The sequence below is a fragment of the Schistocerca nitens genome, chromosome 3, assembly GCF_023898315.1.
Source record: "Schistocerca nitens isolate TAMUIC-IGC-003100 chromosome 3, iqSchNite1.1, whole genome shotgun sequence".
Classification (NCBI taxonomy): domain Eukaryota; kingdom Metazoa; phylum Arthropoda; class Insecta; order Orthoptera; family Acrididae; genus Schistocerca; species Schistocerca nitens.
The window spans coordinates 236,139,911-236,163,807 of NC_064616.1; the positions used below are offsets into that span (position 1 = coordinate 236,139,911).

A 23,897-nucleotide genomic window follows, 5' to 3' on the forward strand; every position below is an offset into this window, starting at 1 on the left:
GCTATTCAAATAAAGTGCCTGGAAGAGGGTTCAATGAACCACCTTCAAGCTGTCTCTCTACCGTTCCACTCGCGAACGGCGGGCGGGAAGAACAAGCACTTAAATTTTTCTGTACGAACCCTTATTTCTCTTATTTTATCGTGATGATCATTTCTCCCTGTGTAGGAGAATGTTTTCGCAATTGGAGGAGAAAACCAGTAATTGAAATTTCATTAGAAAAGCCCGTCGCAACGAAAACTGTCTTTGTTTTAATGATCGCCACTCCAATTCAAGTATCATGTCTGTGGCACTATCTCCCCTATTTCGTGATAATAGAAAACTAGCTGCCCTTCTTTGAACTTTTTCAACGTCATCCGTCAGTCCCACCTGATGCGGACCCCACACCGCACAACAGTACGCCAGAATATGGCGAAGAAGCGTGGTGTAAGCAGTCTCTTTAGTAGACTTGTTGCACCTTTTAAGTGCTCTGCCAGTTAATCGCAGTCTTTGGTTTGCTCTACCCACATCATTATCTATGTGGTCATTCCAATTTAAGTTATATATAATTGCAGTCCCTAAGTATTTAGTTGAATTTGCAGCCTACAGGTTTGTGTGACTTATCGCGTAATCGAAATTTAGCGGATTTCTTTTAGTACTCATGTGAATAACTTCACATTTTTCTTTATTCAGGATCAATTTCCACTTTTCTCAACATACAGATATCGTATTTAAATTATTTTGCAATTTGTTTTGGTCATCTGATAATTTTACAAGACGGTAAACGACAGCATCATCAGCAAACAATCTACGACATCTAGTCAGATTGTCTCCTATGTCGTTAATATAGATCAGAACATTAGAGGGCCTATAACACTTCCTTGGGGAACGCCGAATATTACTTCATATCTAAAATCGCACATCTTCATCGTCCTTCTACCCACGAGAGAGTGCAAAAAAACAAAACAAAAAAAAAAGAACTGTACAAAAATTGAATTTTTTTTTCATTTGTCTTCGCCTTACCGTGCATTCGTAATTAACGTCTTGGCCAACTCTCTGGTCGTTCTGTGTTTAATTTTTTTGTGTTTTGATAAATCTTAATTTTACGACTTCTTGGGGCCTTTCATCATGTTCCTACACAATTGCCCCCACACTGTACGTTGGTATGGTATGGAGACATACAGTGTTTTTTTTTTGTTTGTATTTACATTTGCCGATAGGGGTCGGTGCCCTTTATTGTCTGCTTCCTTTTTCATTTAATGACTGGACATGTCAGCTTATCCTATGTATGTTAGAATTTTATAAGAAATTAAAAGATTATATACATAATATGACAGTCCATTGCATCTTTGAATTTAGAGCGCTGACAATAATGTTCAATTTGCTTCATAGATATGATGCTAACAGCTACCGTCCAATCTTCCTTTTGACAGCTTTAACAAAAATTCTTGAAAAAGTAATGTATTCAAGAGTAGCATCACAGTGTTGTTGTGACTGCCGTCTGCTTCACATCTGCTGTGCAGCAAGCTACGTAAATTTAAGTATTAACTGTGTTTTTCTTACTTGTCACTTCTTTTTCCGTGTGTTTTTGCCTTTAGGAAGCTTTAATTTTCGAGTACTAGTAATAGTGTTCCATAGATTCCGTGCATTTACTAGGCAATCTTGTATTTTAATAACCGTTTAAATTTTGTCGATTTGTTTGCGCTCTCTGTAGATTAGCTCAGACGTTCTTTGCAAAACAGTTTTTAGCATGGATAGGGACTGCAACTGCTGTGTTCGGATGCAGGCTGAGTTGGCATCCCTTCGCTCTCAGCTTCAGGCAGTGTTGGCTTCGGTCACACAGCTTGAGGCTGTTGCCAATGGGCATCACTGTGGGGGTCCGGATGGGGGTTTGTCGGGGACGGCCAGCTCGTCCCTCGCATCCCCCGATCGGACTAAGACTGTGGTTGCCCGGGATACTGCCCGCATTGAGGCTGATCCCTCACCTGTGGTAGAGTGGGAGGTCGTCTCAAGGTGTGGCAGGGGGCGAAAGACATTCCGGAGGGCTGAACGGAAGGCCTCTCCAGTTTGTCTGACGAACCGGTTTCAGGCTCTGTCTCAGGCTGATACTGATCTTCGGCCTGCTTGTCCTGTTCCAGAGGTTGCCCCTCAGTCTGCAAGATACGGGCGGTCGCAGAGGGTGGGCTTACTGGTAGTTGGGAGCTCCAACGTCAGGCGCGTAATGGGGCCCCTTAGGGAAATGGCAGCAAGAGAGGGGAAGAAAACCAATGTGCACTCCGTGTGCATACCGGGGGGAGTCATTCCAGATGTGGAAAGGGTCCTTCCGGATGCCATGAAGGGTACAGGGTGCACCCATCTGCAGGTGGTCGCTCATGTCGGCACCAATGATGTGTGTCGCTATGGATCGGAGGAAATCCTCTCTGGCTTCCGGCGGCTATCTGATTTGGTGAAGACTGCCAGTCTCGCTAGCGGGATGAAAGCAGAGCTCACCATCTGCAGCATCGTCGACAGGACTGACTGCGGACCTTTGGTACAGAGCCGAGTGGAGGGTCTGAATCAGAGGCTGAGACGGTTCTGCGACCATGTGGGCTGCAGATTCCTCGACTTGCGCCATAGGGTGGTGGGGTTTCGGGTTCCGCTGGATAGGTCAGGAGTCCACTACACGCAGCAAGCGGCTACACGGGTAGCAGGGTTGTGTGGCGTGGACTGGGCGGTTTTTTAGGTTAGATGGCCTCGGGCAGGTACAGAAAGGGCAACAGCCTCAAAGGGTGCGGAGCAAAGTCAGGACATGCGGGGACCAAGCAGCAATCGGTATTGTAATTGTAAACTGTCGAAGCTGCGTTGGTTAAGTACCGGAACTTCAAACGCTGATAGAAAGCACCGAAGCTGAAATCGTTATAGGTACAGAGAGCTGGCTTAAGCCAGAGATAAATTCTGCCGAAACTTTTACAAAGGTACAGACGGTGTTTAGGAAGGATAGATTGCATGCAACCGGTGGTGGAGTGTTCGTCGCTGTTAGTAGTAGTTTATCCTGTAGTGAAGTAGAAGTGGATAGTTCCTGTGAATTATTATGGGTGGAGGTTACACTCAACAACCGAGCTGGGTTAATAAATGGCTCCTTTTACCGACCTCCCGACTCAGCAGCGTTAGTGGCAGAACAACTGAGAGAAAATTTGGAATACATTTCACATAAATTTTCTCAGCATGTTATAGTCTTAGGTGGAGATTTCAATTTACCAGATATAGACTGGGACACTCAGATGTTTAGGACGGGTGGTAGAGACAGAGCATCGAGTGACATTATACTGAGTGCACTATCCGAAAATTACCTCGAGCAATTAAACAGAGAACCGACTCGTGGAGATAACATCTTGGACCTACTGATAACAAATAGACCCGAACTTTTCGACTCCGTAAGTGCAGAACAGGGAATCAGTGATCATAAGGCCGTTGTAGCATCCCTGAATATGGAAGTTAATAGGAATATAAAAAAAGGGAGAAAGGTTTATCTGTTTAGCAAGAGTAATAGAAGGCAGATTTCAGACTACCTAACAGATCAAAACGAAAATTTCTGTTCCGACACTGACAATGTTGAGTGTTTATGGAAAAAGTTCAAGGCAATCGTAAAATGCGTTTTAGACAGGTACGTGCCGAGTAAAACTGTGAGGGACGGGAAAAACCCACCGTGGTACAACAACAAAGTTAGGAAACTACTGCGAAAGCAAAGAGAGCTTCACTCCAAGTTTAAACGCAGCCAAAACCTCTCAGACAAACAGAAGCTAAGCGATGTCAAAGTTAGCGTAAGGAGGGCTATGCGAGAAGCGTTCAGTGAATTCGAAAGTAAAATTCTATGTACAGACTTGACAGAAAATCCTAGGAAGTTCTGGTCTTACGTTAAATCAGTAAGTGGCTCGAAACAGCATATCCAGACACTCCGGGATGATGATGGCAGTGAAACAGAGGACGACACGCGTAAAGCTGAAATACTAAACACCTTTTTCCAAAGCTGTTTCACAGAGGAAGACCGCACTGCAGTTCCTTCTCTAAATCCTCGCACAAACGAAAAAATGGCTGACATCGAAATAAGTGTCCAAGGAATAGAAAAGCAACTGGAATCACTCAACAGAGGAAAGTCCACTGGACCTGACGGGATACCAATTCGACTCTACACAGAGTACGCGAAAGAACTTGCCCCCCTTCTAACAGCCGTGTACCGCAAGTCTCTAGAGGAACGGAGGGTTCCAAATGATTGGAAAAGAGCACAGGTAGTCCCAGTCTTCAAGAAGGGTCGTCGACCAGATGCGCAAAACTATAGACCTATATCTCTGACGTCGATCTGTTGTAGAATTTTAGAACATGTTTTTTGCTCGAGTATCATGTCGTTTTTGGAAACCCAGAATCTACTATGTATGAATCAACATGGATTCCGGAAACAGCGATCGTGTGAGACCCAACTCGCGTTATTTGTTCATGAGACCCAGAAAATATTAGATACAGGCTCCCAGGTAGATGCTATTTTTCTTGACTTCCGGAAGGCGTTCGATACAGTTCCGCACTGTCGCCTGATAAACAAAGTAAGAGCCTACGGAATATCAGACCAGCTGTGTGGCTGGATTGAAGAGTTCTTGGCAAACAGAACACAGCATGTTGTTATCAATGGAGAGACATCTACAGACGTTAAAGTAACCTCTGGCGTGCCACAGGGGAGTGTTATGGGACCATTGCTTTTCACAATATATATAAATGACCTAGTAGATAGTGTCGGAAGTTCCATGCGGCTTTTCGCGGATGATGCTGTAGTATACAGAGAAGTTGCAGCATTAGAAAATTGTAGCGAAATGCAGGAAGATCTGCAGCGGATAGGCACTTGGTGCAGGGAGTGGCAACTGTCCCTTAACATAGACAAATGTAATGTATTGCGAATACATAGAAAGAAGGATCCTTTATTGTATGATTATATGATAGCGGAACAAACACTGGTAGCAGTTACTTCTGTAAAATATCTGGGAGTATGCGTGCGGAACGATTTGAAGTGGAATGATCATATAAAATTAATTGTTGGTAAGGCGGGTGCCAGGTTGAGATTCATTGGGAGAGTGCTTAGAAAATGTAGTCCATCAACAAAGGAGGTGGCTTACAAAACACTCGTTCGACCTATACTTGAGTATTGCTCATCAGTGTGGGATCCGTACCAGATCGGGTTGACGGAGGAGATAGAGAAGATCCAAAGAAGAGCGGCGCGTTTCGTCACAGGGTTATTTGGTAACCGTGATAGCGTTACGGAGATATTTAATAAACTCAAGTGGCAGACTCTGCAAGAGAGGCGCTCTGCATCGCGGTGTAGCTTGCTCGCCAGGTTTCGAGAGGGTGCGTTTCTGGATGAGGTATCGAGTATATTGCTTCCCCCTACTTATACCTCCCGAGGAGATCACGAATGTAAAATTAGAGGGATTAGAGCGCGCACGGAGGCTTTCAGACAGTCGTTCTTCCCGCGAACCATACGCGACTGGAACAGGAAAGGGAGGTAATGACAGCGGCACGTAAAGTGCCCCCCGCCACACACCGTTGGGTGGCTTGCGGAGTATGAATGTAGATGTAGATGTAGATGTTTGTTTTGAATACATTCCAGTGAGAGGTAGCGCTTATTTTCATTGTTTTCAACAAAAAGTGTCTAGTAATCACAGTTAAGTCAGCTATCAACCGCCTTTGGTGAATTAGCAGTCTAGTAAAAAGTTGATTAACTCTCTACTGTAAATTGTTGATTTCTTAGGATGGATAGGATGTGTGACTGCTGTGTACGGACGCAGGAGGAGCTGGCCACTGTTCGCGAACAGCTGAACGTGCTGAAGACGGCGGTCAGCCGTCTTCAGGCTGCTGCCTCGGAGTGTAGCGGCAGTGGGGAGTCTGGTGCGTCGTATGGTACACCCCGGGTATTACATGCTTCACCCACGGTCCCTTCTGTCGAGACATCTTCGTGAGTACCGGGTACTGTTGGGCCACCCTCTCCCCGAGGGGCGTGGCGGGTTCAGCGGCGTTCGCGTCGCACGAGGTGGAGGGTCAATGTGGAGGCTGGCCGTGTGGCATCGCCCGCTCTGCCTGTGAGTGGACATGTGGCCGCTCCTTCAGCAAGGTCCGAGCAGGCACACGGGGGGAGGGGTTTATTAGTGACTGGGAGCTCCAACGTTAGCCGGGTGATGGAGCCCTTACGGAAATAGCGGTAAGGTCGGGGAAGAAGGCCAGTGTTCACTCTGTCTGCTTGCCGGGGGGTCTCATCCGAGATGTGGAGGAGGCCCTGCCGGTGGCGATAGAGAGCAATGGGTGCACCCGACTGCAAATTTTTGCTCATGTCGGCACCAATGACTCCTGCCGTCTGGGCTCAGAGGTCATCCTCAATTCATACAGACGGTTGGCGGAGTTGGTGAAGGCGGAAAGCCTCGCTCGTGAGGTGGAATCTGAGCTAACTATTTGTAGTATCGTTCCCAGAAGCGATAGCGGTCCTCTGGTTTGGAGCCGAGTGGAAGGCTTAAACCAGAGGTTCAGACGATTCTCCGGAAATCATGGGTGCAGATTTCTCGACCTCCGCTATCGGGTGGAGAAATGTAGGGTCCCCCTGAATAGGTCAGGCGTACACTACACGGAGGATGCGGCTACATGGGTAGCGCAGTACGTGTGGAGTGCACATGTTGGTTTTTTAGGTTAGAGAATTCCCTCCCTAGGCCCGACAAGACGCCTCCTGAGACGCGACAAGGTAGTAGTAGGCAAAGCGCAACAGGGAATAACGATATTAATGTGCTAATAGTAAACTGCAGGAGCGTATATAGAAAGGACCAAGAACTGCTCTCATTAATAAACGGTCACAACACCCACATAGTACTAGGGAAGGAAAGTTGGCTGAAACCAGATGTAAACAGTAATGCAATTCTAAACTATTGGAATGTATACCGCAGAGACAGGCTGACAGTGAAGGGGGAGGCGTGTTTATAGCGATAAAACGTGCAATAGTATCGAAGGAAATTGACGGAGACCCGAAATGTGAAATAATTTGGGTGAAGGTCACGGTTAAATCAGGCTCAAACATGGTAATTGGATATCTGTATAGGCCCCCTGGCTCAGCAGCTGTTGTGCCAGAGCACCTGAAGGAAAATGTGGAAAATACTTCGAATAGATTTCCCGACCATTTTATAGTTCTGAGCGGAGATTTTAATTTACCAGATACAGACTGGGAGACTCAAACGTTTATAACGGATGGCAGGGACAAAGAATCCAGTGAATTTTTTTTAAGTTTCTTATCTGAAAACCACCTTGAGCAGTTAAACAGAGAACTGACTCGTGGCGATAGCATGTTAGACCTTCTGGTGACAAACAGTGGTGACTCTGATGACACGCTATGACACGGAATGTTGCAGCGGATCTATTAATTGTTATAGAATGGCAGGAGCAGATGTGACTATGTTACTGTGTTCCTGGTGCACAATACGGCGATTCTGCCTGGTAGCGGTCAGACTTCGTCAAGCTTTAACTAAACGACGAGGATGCTTGCCCTTACATTCCCATGCAGTCACCAGTCTGGTCACTCTCACATCGGAATGCCTCACAAATCTGGATAGTGCACGATTCGGTCAGCCAGCCAAATCGGTACTGGCAATGAGGCGACTTTCAGTTGCCGACGGATTATATAATAACGCTGTCTTTCAAGAGTACGCGTCATTTCCGTGTCCTCCACAGTAACCTCCCAAAATATGACGCTGTTCACGCCACTTTGATACGCTACCAAGCCTCTAACAACACTAAACACGAAGAACACTTATGCACACTTGAAGTAGTTCTATCTGTCACGGAAAACTGCAACTCTAAGCTTTTGCATACCTACCGACAGAGTGTACGTTGACGTAGTTTCAATGACATCCGACCATACATCCTGGGTCGTTCACTTTGTTTGTCAATCCGCGCTTACCTTAACGGTACATTTTCAGGTATGTGTTCCTCATCAAAATACTATCTACAAGACATTTCTACATCCCCTGGAGCCGTATATAATGTTCTCGTATCTTAGCATGTTTCATGCTTTTTATGCGAGTCGGGAAAAGAGAACAGAGCTCAACATCTACATAGACTGCGGAAAATAATGAGCAGACGCTGTAGAACACAAGACGAACACACTTAAACCCACAGTCGGATTCCACTACTTCTCAACTCATCTTTTGTCCACAACGAAAGAGCTGTTACACTACGCTGTCTGAGTAGGTACAAGATTGTGTTGATCGCAAAACATAGTATCCTGTAGTAAAACGCGGAAAAAGAAGAGGAAAACTAGAAAATTATGGAAACTACATGTTATTAATTACTATTAGATGGTACACAGGTCTTCGACTGAGTAATTTGGAGCGCAACAGTTTTTCTAATATTATGTGAGGTATATTCAATGATTTAAGTGTAATGACTCTATCCATTATATACTATTCGACAACTCATATAGAAAAAAAGTCATTAATATTTTGCACTTCTTTTCTTATTCAACTTTTTAAATCGCCCAGAACCTTTATTGAGGATTAACTTACTTTTATTCGTTTGCTCTGATAGGTTTTGTGACCTTGGCTGTGCCTGACAAATATTTTCCAAGATTAGGTGTTTGGAAAGTGAACGCTGTTCCCGAATTCCATTCACTTGTGTTGTGTCTTTTCTTTGATACTAAGGCCTTGTCAACTACAAAATGCAAATGCTTAACATATTTCTTTAGGAAACAGGGCTGACGCACTGACATTGAAACGTCCCCTTAGAAAAATTATTGAATTACTGTGCTGGTAAACCCCTTACGTTATTTGATTTTCAAACATCTGAGCAGAACTTAACGTACTCAGACATTTCGCTCTTTACTTAATCTGATCAACACTAAAATGACACACAATATTTTTAGCGCAACGCTATCTGACTTTCAAAAATCCCTACAAAAGAATGGCCCTGGCTAACAATAACCTATACCTTTCATGAATCACTTACCTCACAAAAATCTTCGTTACTCGAACTACTGCAATACAGCGAGCGCCAATACTGCCAGCTAAATAAAAGATTCTAACTACTGAAGGGACTAACTACTGATAGGATTAGTTAGCTAATGAAAGATTTTGATAAAGAACAATTTATTTACCTTAATAGTGTTCAAAAGTCATAATATATATATGTATATATCAGTTCATGACATCCAGTCTTACAAATTTACTGTCTCTGATGGACACACGTCCAGATCATCTGCTACCAAAACTCCGCCATCTCTCTCCCCACATCCACCACTGCTGGCGGCTCACCTCCAACTGCCCAACGCTACGCACTGTTCACATCCATCTGCCCAACACTACAATAGCATATACTCCAACAAAGCAAACCAACCACAGCCTTCACACAGCACAGTCAGTGATTTTCATATAGAGCGCTACGTGGCGTTATCAACATAAAAACCTAAACAGCCTACTTACAGTAAGGTGCAAACAAATTAAAGAAAAAGAACATTCAATTTTCGTACAGTTTTTTTGTTTGTTACTCTTACACTCTCTCGTGGGTAGAAGGACGATGAAACTGTGCGATTTCAGATATAAAGTATTGGGAACTCTATGTATCATATGTGTGCATGAATAATATTATATTGAACAACAGAATCAAGTATTTTTTTATTTATTGAAGTAAGGACAAGAACATATAAGGAGGATTATCTTGATTACGACAAGCGCCGGTGTTTTCGGAGTCCGCTGCCTGCAGCTACAATTAAAATGTTAGCGAAGCCCGACGGCCAAAAAATACAAATAAGCACAGAACATTTTAATAACGCAATCGTACTATATTCTACAAAAATGTGTCTTCATGCGCATAGTCAAAAATATGTAAGTGTCAGCGTGAGAACTATTCAACGAAACACAATCGATATGGGCTTTCGGAGCCCAAGGCCTACTCATGTACCCTTGATGACTGCACGACACAAAGTTTTACACCTCGCCTGGGCCTGTCAACACCGATATTGAACTGTTGCTGATTGTAAATATGTTACCTGGTCGGACGAGTCTCGTTTCAAATTGTATCGAGCAGATGTACGTGTACTGCTATGGAGACAACCTCACGAATCAGTGAACCCAGCATGTCAGCAGGGACTGTTCAAGCTGGTGCAGGTTCTGTAATGGTGTGGGGTGTGTGCAGTTAAACTGATATGGGACCCCTGATATGTCTAGATACAGCTCCGACAGGTGACCCGTACGTAAGCATCCTGTCTGATCACCTGCATCCATTCATGTCCTTTGTGCATTCCGACCGGCTTTGGCTAATGAATCAAACATTGGAGACCGATTCGAATATGAATTTTGACAACATGTTATAAACACCACTTGGAAAGTACAGCTGACAGTAACAGCAGTAGTAAAACTGAAGCACTGCTATGGCAGTTATTATCTAACATGAACGTGAAATTTGATGATATGAAACACAATATGAACACCAGATTTCAGTGATATGAAACAATATATAAATACCAAAACTGATAGTTTGACACACAATCTGAACGCCGTCACACAAGATCTAAATATTATGAAACCAGAACAAAAGGAGGTATTAAAGGATTGGCAAGGCTCGGTCTCACAGAAATTCGATGACTTAGCCAAAAATTTTCGCACTGAAATCGACGAAAAATTGAATGATATGAAAACACAGGTAAAGCATGAAGTGCTTTCTGAAGTTAACAGTGACATTACGGAGTTAAAACAGAAGGTAGATTCTTTTAACAACCATAATGATCTAGAGAACAACAGATAAAGAAAATCACAGACTCAAACATAAACATTGAAGACACACAAAACTAGTTGTGTTAGTCTGTAAAAAAGGTAACCACTGTCGTTGACTAACTAAATAAATAGAAGTTGACTCAGCTTGTGCTGAGAAGGAGATAGAGAAGATCAATGAAAATTTGAATGATATCATTAGTCAAGCTGAAGCAGGTACGCTAGATAATGGTAATACCATTGCAGAGAAGTTAGTAACAGATTGTAAGTTGTACACAGATATAGTAGAAAAGGCTATTCTGAAAAAAGAAAATGAAATAGTGAACAAGGTAAACATTAATCTACAAGCGGTGGAAAATAGGATCCGCAATCTTTTAGAAGAAAATATTACCGGATCTCGAAATATGCATATAAATAATACACAGGCTCCAGTGAACAAACCACATCCTGTTGGTATTTATCCATAAATTGTCACGAGTCCCACAGCAGATACCAGTGACAGTTGTAGAGTGCAAAATGTAAAGATACCCACAACTCCAATACCTGAACAATTACCAGCCGGAATTACAGGTAACTACAATAACCAACCAAATACAACCGAAAATGCCATGTGTCTATTAACTATTTTTGCAGACGAAGGATTGCTGAGACATCGACAGTGTCCTACACTCACAACCGAAGGTAGAAGAATGAGTCTCGTAGTATTTATCAGTGCTTTTCCTCATCTATTTCCACGCAACTGGACAGAAGCACAGGAAAAACAGATTTGTCGTGGGATATACGCTAGGTGATGTGCTTTTATAGGAACTGAAGTGGCCAACGTTGCAGCACTTATATCCAATTTGAACGAGCTTTCCTCGACAAACACTGGTCTGAGGCAGTGCAAGAAAGACTCAGGCGCGAGGTTTCCAACCCTGCACCATTCAATGACAAATACGGTAGTCTACGTGGATACTTTGAAAAATACCTGAACAAGACACGCTACTGGACGAACTCAATATCACAGGTGGACGTGTTAAAAATTTTTAAAAGTCGTTTACCGTCTCACATAAGAGAAAAATTAGTCACAACGCCAGAGCACCACGCTGAATATATTCTCTCTGTGCTTGATTATATCGACCTAATCTATGACGAAAGACCTGTACCCAACAGAGCAACAGAAAATCAGGCACAACAACAACATAGTTATGTAAATCAGTCAGTAAAACGTGATTTAAACACACAGTAAGGATGGTACACACAACAGCAAAATTACATACCAAGAGGTAATGAGTACGGTAACAGGAAAGGAAAAAACAAACCATTTGAAAGACATTTCCAAAACAATAAGGGTAATTTCTACGCACGAGCGAATTACGATTCACCATCACAAGGCCCTATGCCGAACATGAATAGAAACAGTCAGCCGCAGCAGAGGTCATCGCGCGGCAACAATGCCATGCCTTACGCTGTACCGCAGCCTACCTTTGGGCAGCAAAATAACTGCACAGTAGCTAACAACACAATCTGGCAAAGTACTCACACAGAGCAACTGACTGAAATTTCCACAGGTAACGAATTAATTCACACTACGGCGTCGGAAAACACCAAGCGGTCGTAGTTAAGCAACAGGCCATTGACCTCTCAGGGAGTGGGGGCAAGGCAGAACTACAAACATGTTTTATAAGGTTTGAAAAACAAAGTGACATCAAGGATGATTCGTATCAGCATGAGTAAGATACAGTAGATGAAGTCAAGGAAGAATAAATACAAGCAATCATTAAGGTGAAAGTATTTAACACTGACACACAGTTAACTTTAGATACAGTTTCAACTACTAACCTAATGTCAAATGCATTTTTTTGTGAATTAAAGAAGAGAGGCAACTTCCCAACATTTCCTGTTCAAAATTTCAAGGTGCAAACTGCAACAGCCAGTAAGACTAAATTGGTTAAACATCAGGCACTTATCCCATTACAAATTGAACATTTTTCAGTGAAGTGCAACTTTATTATAATCGACAAACTTATAGTTAATTGTCTTATTGGCATAGACACGATTAGAACATACAAAACGCAGATTGACGAAGGTAATGGTAAATGCCACTTTTTTTTGTAAAGGATCAGATCTCTTCTATTGATTTAGTCAGAACACCTAATGAAAGTAACAAAACCAAACTAGAGTCAAATGTAGTGGTACAATATTCATTTCCAGCTGTATATTTCACATACAAATTTGATACTGAACAAGAAGCAAACACTGAGGTTACTTACGAAATGGTAGAGCAGAAACTAAGTGAAACACAGGTACTAAATTTGATGCAACGACAAGACCTTTCTAACTTGCTATTTAAGTATGCCAATGTTTTCAGTAAGAAGCCAGGAGTAATCAAAGATTACGAATATAAATTTGAAGTCGACCCGCATGAAACATTTTGTGTAACGTTATATCCTATTCCATGGGCAAAACGAGAGGCAGTAAGGTAAGAGAGCAATCGTATAAGTAAATGGGGAATTATACAACCTCCATTTTCACCCTATTGTAGTCCAACATTACCAGTAAGCAAAACAGATGGTTCTGTAAGATTAGTTCACGATGCCAGAGGTATCAACAAGATTATAGTGCCAGTACACATAAGACCAGACAACTTGGACGAATAGCTTCTGAAGTTTGACAATACAAAATATTTTAGTATACTCGATCTCAATATGTCCTACTGGTAAATAAAGCTCCACGAAGAAAGTCGAAAATATACAGCATTTGCTTGTGGTGGCAGAAGTTACGAATTCCGTGTTCTACCTTTTGGACTGAATATTAGCGCAGAAGTGTTTATACTTGCATTGGACTAGGTTTTAGGGACATAATTGCTTAGCAAAGTCACTGTTTATGTAGACGACATGCTAATAGCCACACCCACGTGGCTAGAACATATCAGACTCATTGAATAGGTGCTTCAAGGATTTGCAGATTACAGAGTAACAGCCAATTTAAAAAAGACTAGGTTTGGTAAGGAGCAAGTCAAATTTCTCGGAAATGTTGTGTCAGAACAAGTTATATTACCTGATCCGATGAAACTTGATGCCATACGCAATTCTCCAGCTTCAAGGAATAAAAAGCAACTAAAGGCCTTTTTAGGACTAGTTTTGTTATTTCGTAAGTTCGTACCACAACAACTGATGAACAGTGATGCATTGCTCAACTTGTTACGAAAAAATAGGATTTGGTTATGGGATGACAAGTGTCACGAGGATTTTAATAACATTAAGCAGGCATTACTCAATGCAAACATTCTTAGCTATCGTCACATGTCCAAGGATTTTTCTCTATGCACAGATGCCTCATCTCAAGGGCGGTGGGCATGCTTCTTCCAGATGCGAGAGGAAGAAGGTAAGGAAGTACCCAAGGTCATCAGTTTTGCTAGTAACGCGTTATCGGAAGTAGAAAGATCTTACTCTGTGTCAGAATTGGAAAGCTTTCCTGTTATATGAGCATTTAAAAAGTTTGAATATTTTTTGCGGGGCAAGAATACCTAAGTTCATTGTGACCATCAATCACTGTCATTTCTTTTAACATTTAAACTATTACACCGTCGATTAGCTAGGTGGTGTCTATATTTACAAGAATTCAGGTTTGAGATCATTTATATTAAAGGAAGTCAGAATGTTATCGCGAATGCCTTGTCCAGGTTACCACAAGGTTTAGAGGAATTTGGTAAATTAACAGAGCAGGCTGCGGGTATCAGAACGTTATTAATCCAAGGTACAGCACAACAGTCTGATTACCATACGTTTTGCAAACACACCTGATGGGTAGAATGCGTAACTCCTTTCATGTAAGTGGTCAATAACCTTCCGCATTCTTCAACAGGTTTAACAACGAATGAATTGACGTTTCAGTCAAAACATACGAATGAGTGGGAGTCGCCTATACCAAAGGTACCCACTACAGAAATGACACTACAAGACAAAATCAAACGAGCCATAGTTACAGGGCCGAGTATAAAAGGAAAATTTATAACAAGAAACTGAAACACAAATTTTGAAGGGCAACGAGTCCTCTTACGTACGCACCCTAAATCGACAAAATCTGGCAAACTGAATAAGAAGTGGCAATTTTTCTATTCAGGCCCATATGTAATTTCTAAAATACCATATCCTGGAGCGTACTGGTTAGTTTATGAGAAAACAGGAACAGACAAGGGTCTCCACCCTCACAAAGATATAAAAGCCTTTACAAAATGACGAAGCGTGGCAACGATTTTTTTTTATCGCAAGATAATTGTACATAGTGTACATAATTCTAAGTGAAATTTTTTAAGATAAAGTAATGTTTATAGGCATAAGTAATTCTTTTGATTTGTACACACACACATTCCGTCGTCAGGCCACGAGCGGCCTACTCGGACCATCCGACCGCCGTGTCATCCTCGGTGGAGGATGCGGATAGGAGGGGCGTTGGGTCAGCACACAGCACTCCCGGTCGTTATGATGGTATTCCTGACCGAAGCCGCTACTATTCAGTCGAGTAGCTCCTCAACTGGCATCACGAGGCTGAGTGCACCCCGAGAAATGGCAACAGCGCATAGTGGCCTGGATGGTCACCCATCCAATTGCCGACCACGCCCAACAGTGCTTAACTTCGGTGATCTCATGGGAACTGGTGTATCCACTGTGGCAAGGCCGTTGCCCTTTGATTTGTGCACGTAGGCACAAAAATTAACAGCAATGAGAAGTAACACATCACTTTATGCGAAGCGAAAGTATAAACGATATTAGCTTATGGCTGAGCGGTCGCGCGCTCAACAATACGCGCTGACGTCAGCAGCAGGAGAGGAGACACTGACCTGTGCGCATGTGCGACAGACTGTCAGAAGGCGCAACCAAAATAGGAATATATACGAGGCCTGTTCAGAAAGTAAGCTCCGATTGATTGCCAAATTGAAACCACAGTGAACATCAGAAATGTTTTACTTGTAACAATTAGCTACACCTTTCAGCTACTTCTCTACGTAGTCGCCGTTCTGACTTAGACTTTTGTCATAGCGTTGTACCAACTTTTCAATAGCCTCATCATAGAAGGCAGCCGCCAGTGCTTTCCGCCAATTCTCCACGCTGGCCTACACCTCGTTGTCTGTGTCAAAATGTTGTCTTCAAAGACAGCGGTTCATGTGACCAGAGATGAAACTCAGGGGGAGACAATTGCGGACTGTATTGTGGGTAATCTAACATTTCCATTTGAAAACGATGCAGGAGCATCTTCATTGCCCCTGCAGAATGCGGCTGAGAATTGTCTTGAAGAAGAAACAGCACGACAGTTATGTAATGTTAGCTGCATAGCTTCAGGCGAAATTTCTCACCAGGCCCTCGTACTTGGCGGCAGACACTATTTTCTAGACATCTTTACGCACTCACTGCGAGCTCAGAAATGAGAAGAGCGGCGTGATGCTAACTGGGGTTATACTAGAGACATTACCCAACACATCTGTGCAAAGCTTTATCGGATTTTCATAGTCGTTTCCATTTCGCGACCGATCGGAGCTTACTTTCTGAACGCCCCTCGTATATATATTGTACACAGAGACTTAGTTAAATACTAAGTTCTATACAACATATTTACAACTAAAAGTATGTATTATGAAAAACTACACGAGACGTGTAAGCTAAAGGCTAACGACAAAATACCGTGAGAGATGACAAATAATTTTCTTTGCGGAGTAATTGATGATAATGGGTAACACAATAAACAAATGTGTATGAATTTAAACAAAATATGGAAGTATCTGCGGACGCATGCAATGACCCAATGTATCAGTGGCCATCGAGCTACGTAATGCAATTAGTTTTAAGTTAGTTTCAAGTTTTTTCTTTCAGCTACCAGTGTATCGTCACATAGCAGAAAAAGAGAATTACGTCAAGAGTAGCAGGTACCAAATGAAGAAATGCGCCGCACGTCGAGTAAACAATTTAGTTATAAGGATATTTATACGAAGGTCATAAGGCAAATAAAAATGAAATATGCATCGTCGCAGTGTGTCTCCGTGGCACTTACCAGTTCCTATTCGCTGTAGAGTACACATAAACATTTAAAGATGGGATTTTACAAAAACCAGTTAATTTTTATCGTGTCACTTGAAAGCTTGAATCCTGGCGTTTCAAGGTATTTGAGAAAGACAAGTCTACGATCGTAAAAACGTCATGTTTCACCCTAAGCTACACGTGAATTGAAGTAAACAGCACTAACACATGCAGAAATAATATGATACTACTTGGGTGATTAGTCAGTTCACATTATTTCAATGAAGCAAAAGTTCCTTGGCAACTAGTCCATCATTGTACGAGTAACATCTCCTCATAAATTTTTGAACCAGGAGATGAGTATTTCCCTTCTTCCGTCCCAGACAAAGGAGACGGCGCCAAGTGTAGTTAGGCCAGTAGTGTGCAACGTTTCAGTTCTATTTCCAATTTTTTCTCCTTCGTCTACCTTTGGAAGGAATGAGCTCCCATAAGTGATAAAAGCCTATATATAAAATGAAGGATAAATGTGTCATATGCTTGTATTCTGTCATAATAATGTGATATGTAATTAATTTGTAAATGTGATTTGAACGAAGAGAAGTTGAAGCTAACAATCAAACTGTAGTAACAGAAGCCAGTTAATGAAAATTTCATGACGTTTTAAAAATTAAGAAATTTGTGTTCGTAATATAAGCGATGGATGGAATGTCAGCCATAAGTATAAGCTATAATGTTATGTATATTGTTGTAACTCAATACTTGTATGAACTTTCATTGGAAACCAAACGCCATATGAAGAAATGATCTTCAAAGACCAGCAATTTATATAATGTTTTTGACGGCTATATGTGCCCTTCAAGAAGTGGACGGTCAAGCGTGGTGACATGAACATACGTGTGCAACGAAATAACTTCTGAGTATCGTGGCTCACAACGCTTGACACACTGACAAGTGAACTATAGTTGTTCGAGCTGGTACTTACCTCATCGACGGATGCTGTTGGTCAGGGTTTCTCTCCGCTGAAAATGCATGTGCGACGGGTAGTAATGGTGCCCGAGTCGTAAAAATGGAGATCTTCTGCCACAGCGTCTGATTTTGAACAGTAAGCACACACCCGATGCACCCTGAATGAAGACAACCGCCACAGCAGTTCTTCTATATGTGACACTCAGGTGAAACTCTGGTACTTAGTGTGAAATCAACATTAAGAAAGCGAGTGTACGGACGTGCGACGGTAGCTTCTGGCATGTTCACCGTTAGCGTCTAGCTCTTAGCCGCCAAATCGGCCAGTGCGCCAGCGCGAAACCCGGTAGCGAGAATACATGCATACATACATTAATCCTTGTTCCATAGATCACGAATACGACATTTCGTAAATGTTCGTTGGCTATCTGTCAGACTTTTAATACTATTTGGCAAATGACCAAAGATTTTTGTGGCAGCATAATTAACCACTTTTTGTGCCAAAGTGAGATTTAATCCAGAATAGTGAAGATCATCCTTTCTTCTAGTGTTGTAACTATGCACTTCGCTCTTATTTTTGAATTTGGATGGGTTATTAATGACAAATTTCATAAGTGAATATATGTATTGCGAAGGTACTGTAAATATCCCGAGTTGCTTAAATAAATGCCTGCAAGTTGATCTTGGATGGGCTCCAGGTTTTATTCTGATTACACGCTTTTGTGCAAAGAATACTTTCTCCCTTAATGACGAGTTGCCCCAAAATATGACGCCATATGAAAGCAGTGAGTGAAAATAGGCATAGTCGGCTAATTTACTGATATGTTTATCATCAAAATTTGCAATAACCCCAATATCATAAGTAGCTGAACCTAACCGTCTCAGCAGATCATCGATATGTTTCTTCCAATTCACTTTCTCGTCAGTGCACAAATCCAGAAATTTTGAGTATTCTGCCTTAGCAACAAATGGTTCAAATGGCTCTGAGCACTATGGGACTCAACTGCTGAGGTCATTAGTCCCCTAGAACTTAGAACTAGTTAAACCGAACTAACCTAAGGACATCACAAACATCCATGCCCGAGGCAGGATTCGAACCTGCGACCGTAGCGGTCTTGCGGTTCCAGGCTGCAGCGCCTTTAACCGCACGGCCACTTCGGCCGGCCCTTAGCAACAGACTTCTGTTCATAGTCTATACTTATCAATGGTGTTATGCCGTGCTGCCATTGGCTTGACAAGTCATATGAAAAAATGCAACCCATAAACACACAGACACTGCAACAATCATCTACCAAGATGTCGTGGCCAATATATATATATATATATATATATATATATATGCCATTTACTGTACAATAGTGTATAAACTGTGTTTTCTCAAAATTTAGTGAGAGTCCATTTGCAGAGAACCACTTAATAATTTTCTGTAAGACATTATTGGCAATTTCCTCAGCTGATTTTTCCTGGTTGGGTGTGGTTACTATACTTGTATCATCAGCAAAAAGAACTAGCTTTGCATCCTCATGAATATAGAGTGGCGAGTTGTTAATATACTGTATATTAAGAACAATAATGGACCCAAGACTGAATCCTGTGGAACAACATTACTGATACCTCCCCAGCTACACGAATCCGGTGGTTTTTGCAGACTATCTGTACTGTTCATTTCAACCTTTTGCATGCTTCCAGTTAAGTATGGATTAAACCATTTGTGTACTGTCCCACTAATGCCTCAATACTTAAGCTTATCTAGACGAATTGCATGATTCACACAATCAAAGGCCTTTGAGAGATCACAAAATATCCCAATAAGTGGTGTTCGTTTAGTCAATTCATATAATGTTTGATCAATGAAAGCATATATAGTATTTTAATTTGAAAAGCTTTTCTGAAAACCAAATTGAAATTTTGTTAGAATTTCATTTTTACAAATCTACATCTTCATCTACATCCATACTACGCAAGCCACCTGACAGAGTGTGGCGGAGGGTACCTTGGGTACCTCCACCGGTTCTCCCTTCTATTCCAGTCTCGTATTGTTCGTGGAAAGAAAGATTGTCGGTATGCCTCTGTGTGGGCTCTGATCTCTCTGATTTTTTCCTCATGGTTTCATCGCGAAATATACGTAGGTGGGAGCAATATACTGCTTGACTCCTCGGTCAAGATATGTTCTCGAAACCTCAACAAAAGCCCGTACCGAGCTACTGAGCGACTCTCCTGCAGAGTCTGCACTGGAGTTTATCTATCATCTCCGTAACGCTTTCACCATTACTAAATGATCCTGTAACGAAGCGCGCTGCTCTCCGTTGGATCTTCTCTATCTCTTCTATCAGCCCTATCTGGTACGGATCCCACACTGGTGAGCAGTATTCAAGCAGTGGGCGAACAAGTGAACTGTAAACTACTTCCTTTGTTTTCGGACTGCATTTCCTTAGGTTTCTTCCAATGAATCTCAGTCTGGTATCTGCTATACCGACGATTAATTTTATATAATCAATCCATTTTAAATCACTCCTAATGCCTACTCCCAGATAATTTATGGAATTAAATGCTTCCAGTTGCTGACCTGCTATACTGTAGCTAAATGATAAAGCATCTTTCTTTCTATGTATTCGCAGCACATTACACTTGCCTACATTGAGATTGAATTGCCATTCCCTGCACCATGCGTCAATTCGTTGCAGATCCTCCGGCATTTCAGTACAATTTTCATTATTACAATCTCTCGATCTACTGTGTCACCGCGACCAAGAAGCATTGATTACGGATGACTGGCGTCGCACTGTGTCCAGCCAAGAATCGCGGTTCTGCACTACACCGGACGACCAGCATTGTCGAGTACAGTGGCACCTGCAAAGAGGTCACATTCGTCCAATCCCTTGGAGAGGAACGGCGGTATGAATTCAAGACATAGCTAGTAGTTACTGAGGGATCTATGGCGGCATAACGGTACATCCCACACATCCTGCGTCCAAATTTATTACCTCTCATGCGACAGTATCGTGAGAGCCTTTTTAAATTGGACGATTCTCGTCCACACACAGTTCGTGTCTGTATTAATTGCCTGAGTTGCGTTGAGGTACCCCTCTGGACAACAACACTCCCAGATTTGTCCCGGACAGAGAATGCGTGGAACCCGCTCGGACATCTACTTCCTCTCAGTTTCAATATCGAGGATATCAAAGACTAGTTATAACAGATGTGGGACAGTTTGCCTCAAGGAGGAAACAAAGGCTTTATGACAACCTTCGCAAACTAATCAGTGAATTCATCCTAGCCAGAGAAGGGTGCAACGTCATACTGATGGATGGGCTCATCCTGCAGAGTTATTTCTAAATTTGTCACGACTTCGTAATCACTGGAACATCATCACGTACTTTCTCAGCCAGTGAAGTTTCATTTCGTTTCCTCCTCTCCTTCTGGGTGCTTTACTTTTTTTGTCAAGCGGTGTCAAGTAACTTTGAAAATCGGATCGGTTTCACATCTCCCAGTTTGCATTACCACATAAACTCAGAAAAGGGCGCCGTCGTCAATCTCAGAGCGAAGTAGCACTGTAGCTACCACACTGGACACGCATTTGGGAGGAAGACGGTTCAAACCCGCGTCTGGCCATCCTGATTTAGATTTTCCGTGATTTCCCTAAATCGCTTCAGGCAAATACCGGAATGGTTTGTTTGACACGGCAGGCCCGACTCACTTCGCTATCCTTCCCTAATCCGTTGGGACCGACGACCTCGCGGTTGTTTCCCCTCTCCCAAATCAACCAATCGTCGTCAGTTTGTATCACAATTATGACAACACATATTGTTTTCCTCCGTCTATACCAACGGCCGCGAGAAATTAGCACTTTCGAAGCTGGTAGGGTTCACCGTGGTGCTCCACAGAAGCGTCGCAGTCTTGACTTGGAAGAGGAAGTACTTCGTTACGTAGAAGAGAACCAGACGGCTGGTGCTCGAAAAATTCCCCATATCATGGACTCCTGTAGGGGACACAAATCCGAGCTCACTCCTCCTCTGGGTGCGTTCAGTAAAAGTGATCCTATCTTCAAACATATATGGGTTCCTTATCAAATTTTTATGTACTAAGTACCTCTACAATACCTAGAAGCCTGCAATAGGAGTTGTGCAATACTCTGTACATAAATACTGGATGTATACAGAAAGATAACTCGCAAAACGTAAGTAGGATACCAGCGAGCGCTCAGGCCAAGATAACGATATTATCACATCCAGTGTCATGTTACACATCAGGTGTCAGGTTATCCACTTGGTCTCCTCGCTTCCCCTATTCCATATCCCCCGGAAAATCACCTGGAATTGATCGCGGTCACACAGGGAACTCATCCAGGCAATTGTACTATTTATATTCAAGGTAAGGACGTAAACATATAGTCGTCAGATGTCACAAAAGTGGCGGCAACCCCCTGTCCTCCTACCCTCACCTACCGCCCCTCTGGGCCAATGAGAATCATGCCACCCCTCTACACCTTCATCTTTTATAACTAGTACACTTTTGTGGCAGGCGTTACTATGGAGTTGAACAGCATAGGGAGCGGATGTGTCTAAAAATGGTTCAAATGGCTCTGAGCACTAAGGGACTTAACATCTGTGGTCATCAGTCCCCTAGAACTCAGAACTACTTAAAGCTAACTAACCTAAGGACATCACACACATCCATGCCCGAGGCAGGATTCGAACCTGCGACCATAGCGGTTGCACGGTTCCACACTGAAGCGCCTAGAACCGCTTGGCCACACTGGCCGGCGAAGTGTGTCTATTTGTCAATAACAATATTAAGTAACACCAGCACAGACCACACCCAGCTCAACATGTAAAACATACAATTCTACGTATTTTTCAATGTCTTCCTCAGTTTTAGGATTTGTAATGGGTTTTTCTATTTTATAACTGAGGTAAACATTCTAGAGCTGGGTAGCAAAGGGGGAAGGTTGAGTCAGTATGTTAACAACAAATCACGTCACTTTACGTTTCAGTTAATAACAGTTTTGTAGTACGTAGCACCACCAGAGACCACACCTAGTCAGAAATGTAAGAGCGCTCGGAATTCTTTGTTTTCATCTGGTTTACCAATTTTATTTTGTTTTCCATCACACAAGATTCACCCCTCTGTTCCTTACGTCATGATGCTCCCAGAAACACGTTCCCAGCTCCATCTTTTACAACTGGGGACAGCTGGGTGGGCATCATAGGTTGTAGGCTGTGTCAGTTTGTTAGTAACAAATCACGTCACTAGAGGTCTTTTTGCTAATAACAAATTAATATTTGAAGACACCAGCAGGCGGCACACCCAGACAGATACGTAATTTTCTCATTTTTCCACAATTTTACCCTATTACCAGAATTATGTGTGTCAACATCGCGCCACGACGTACCGTCACCACGTCGCATCATGAGCTCCATCGCGTCACGTCGATGTGATGATGCTCTCGTTTTCGTCTACATCTACATTTACATCTGCATCTACATCTACGTAATCACTCTGCTATTCAAATAAAGTGCCTGGAAGAGGGTTCAATGAACCACCTTCAAGCTGTCTCTCTACCGTTCCACTCGCGAACGGCGGGCGGGAAGAACAAGCACTTAAATTTTTCTGTACGAACCCTTATTTCTCTTATTTTATCGTGATGATCATTTCTCCCTGTGTTGGAGAATGTTTTCGCAATTGGAGGAGAAAACCAGTAATTGAAATTTCATTAGAAGAGCTCGTCGCCACTCCAATTCAAGTATCATGTCTGTGGCACTATCTCCCCTATTTCGTGATAATAGAAAACGAGCTGCCCTTCTTTGAACTTTTTCAACGTCATCCGTCAGTCCCACCTGATGCGGACCCCACACCGCACAACAGTACGCCAGAATATGGCGAAGAAGCGTGGTGTAAGCAGTCTCTTTAGTAGACTTGTTGCACCTTTTAAGTGCTCTGCCAGTTAATCGCAGTCTTTGGTTTGCTCTACCCACATCATTATCTATGTGATAATTCCAATTTAAGTTATATTTAATTGCAGTCCCTAAGTATTTAGTTGACTTTACAGCCTACAGGTTTGTGTGACTTATCGCGTAATCGAAATTTAGCGGATTTCTTTTAGTACTCATGTGAATAACTTCACATTTTTCTTTATTCAGGATCAATTTCCACTTTTCTCACCATACAGATATCGTATTTAAATCATTTTGCAATTTGTTTTGGTCAT

At 42.5% G+C, this 23,897-nt stretch overlaps 1 pseudogene; it reads right to left on the minus strand.

Moving 5' to 3' along the window:
• Nucleotides 1-15,281: 15,281 nt before the first annotated feature.
• Nucleotides 15,282-15,399, minus strand: LOC126250499 (5S ribosomal RNA; annotated as a pseudogene).
• Nucleotides 15,400-23,897: the final 8,498 nt, after the last annotated feature.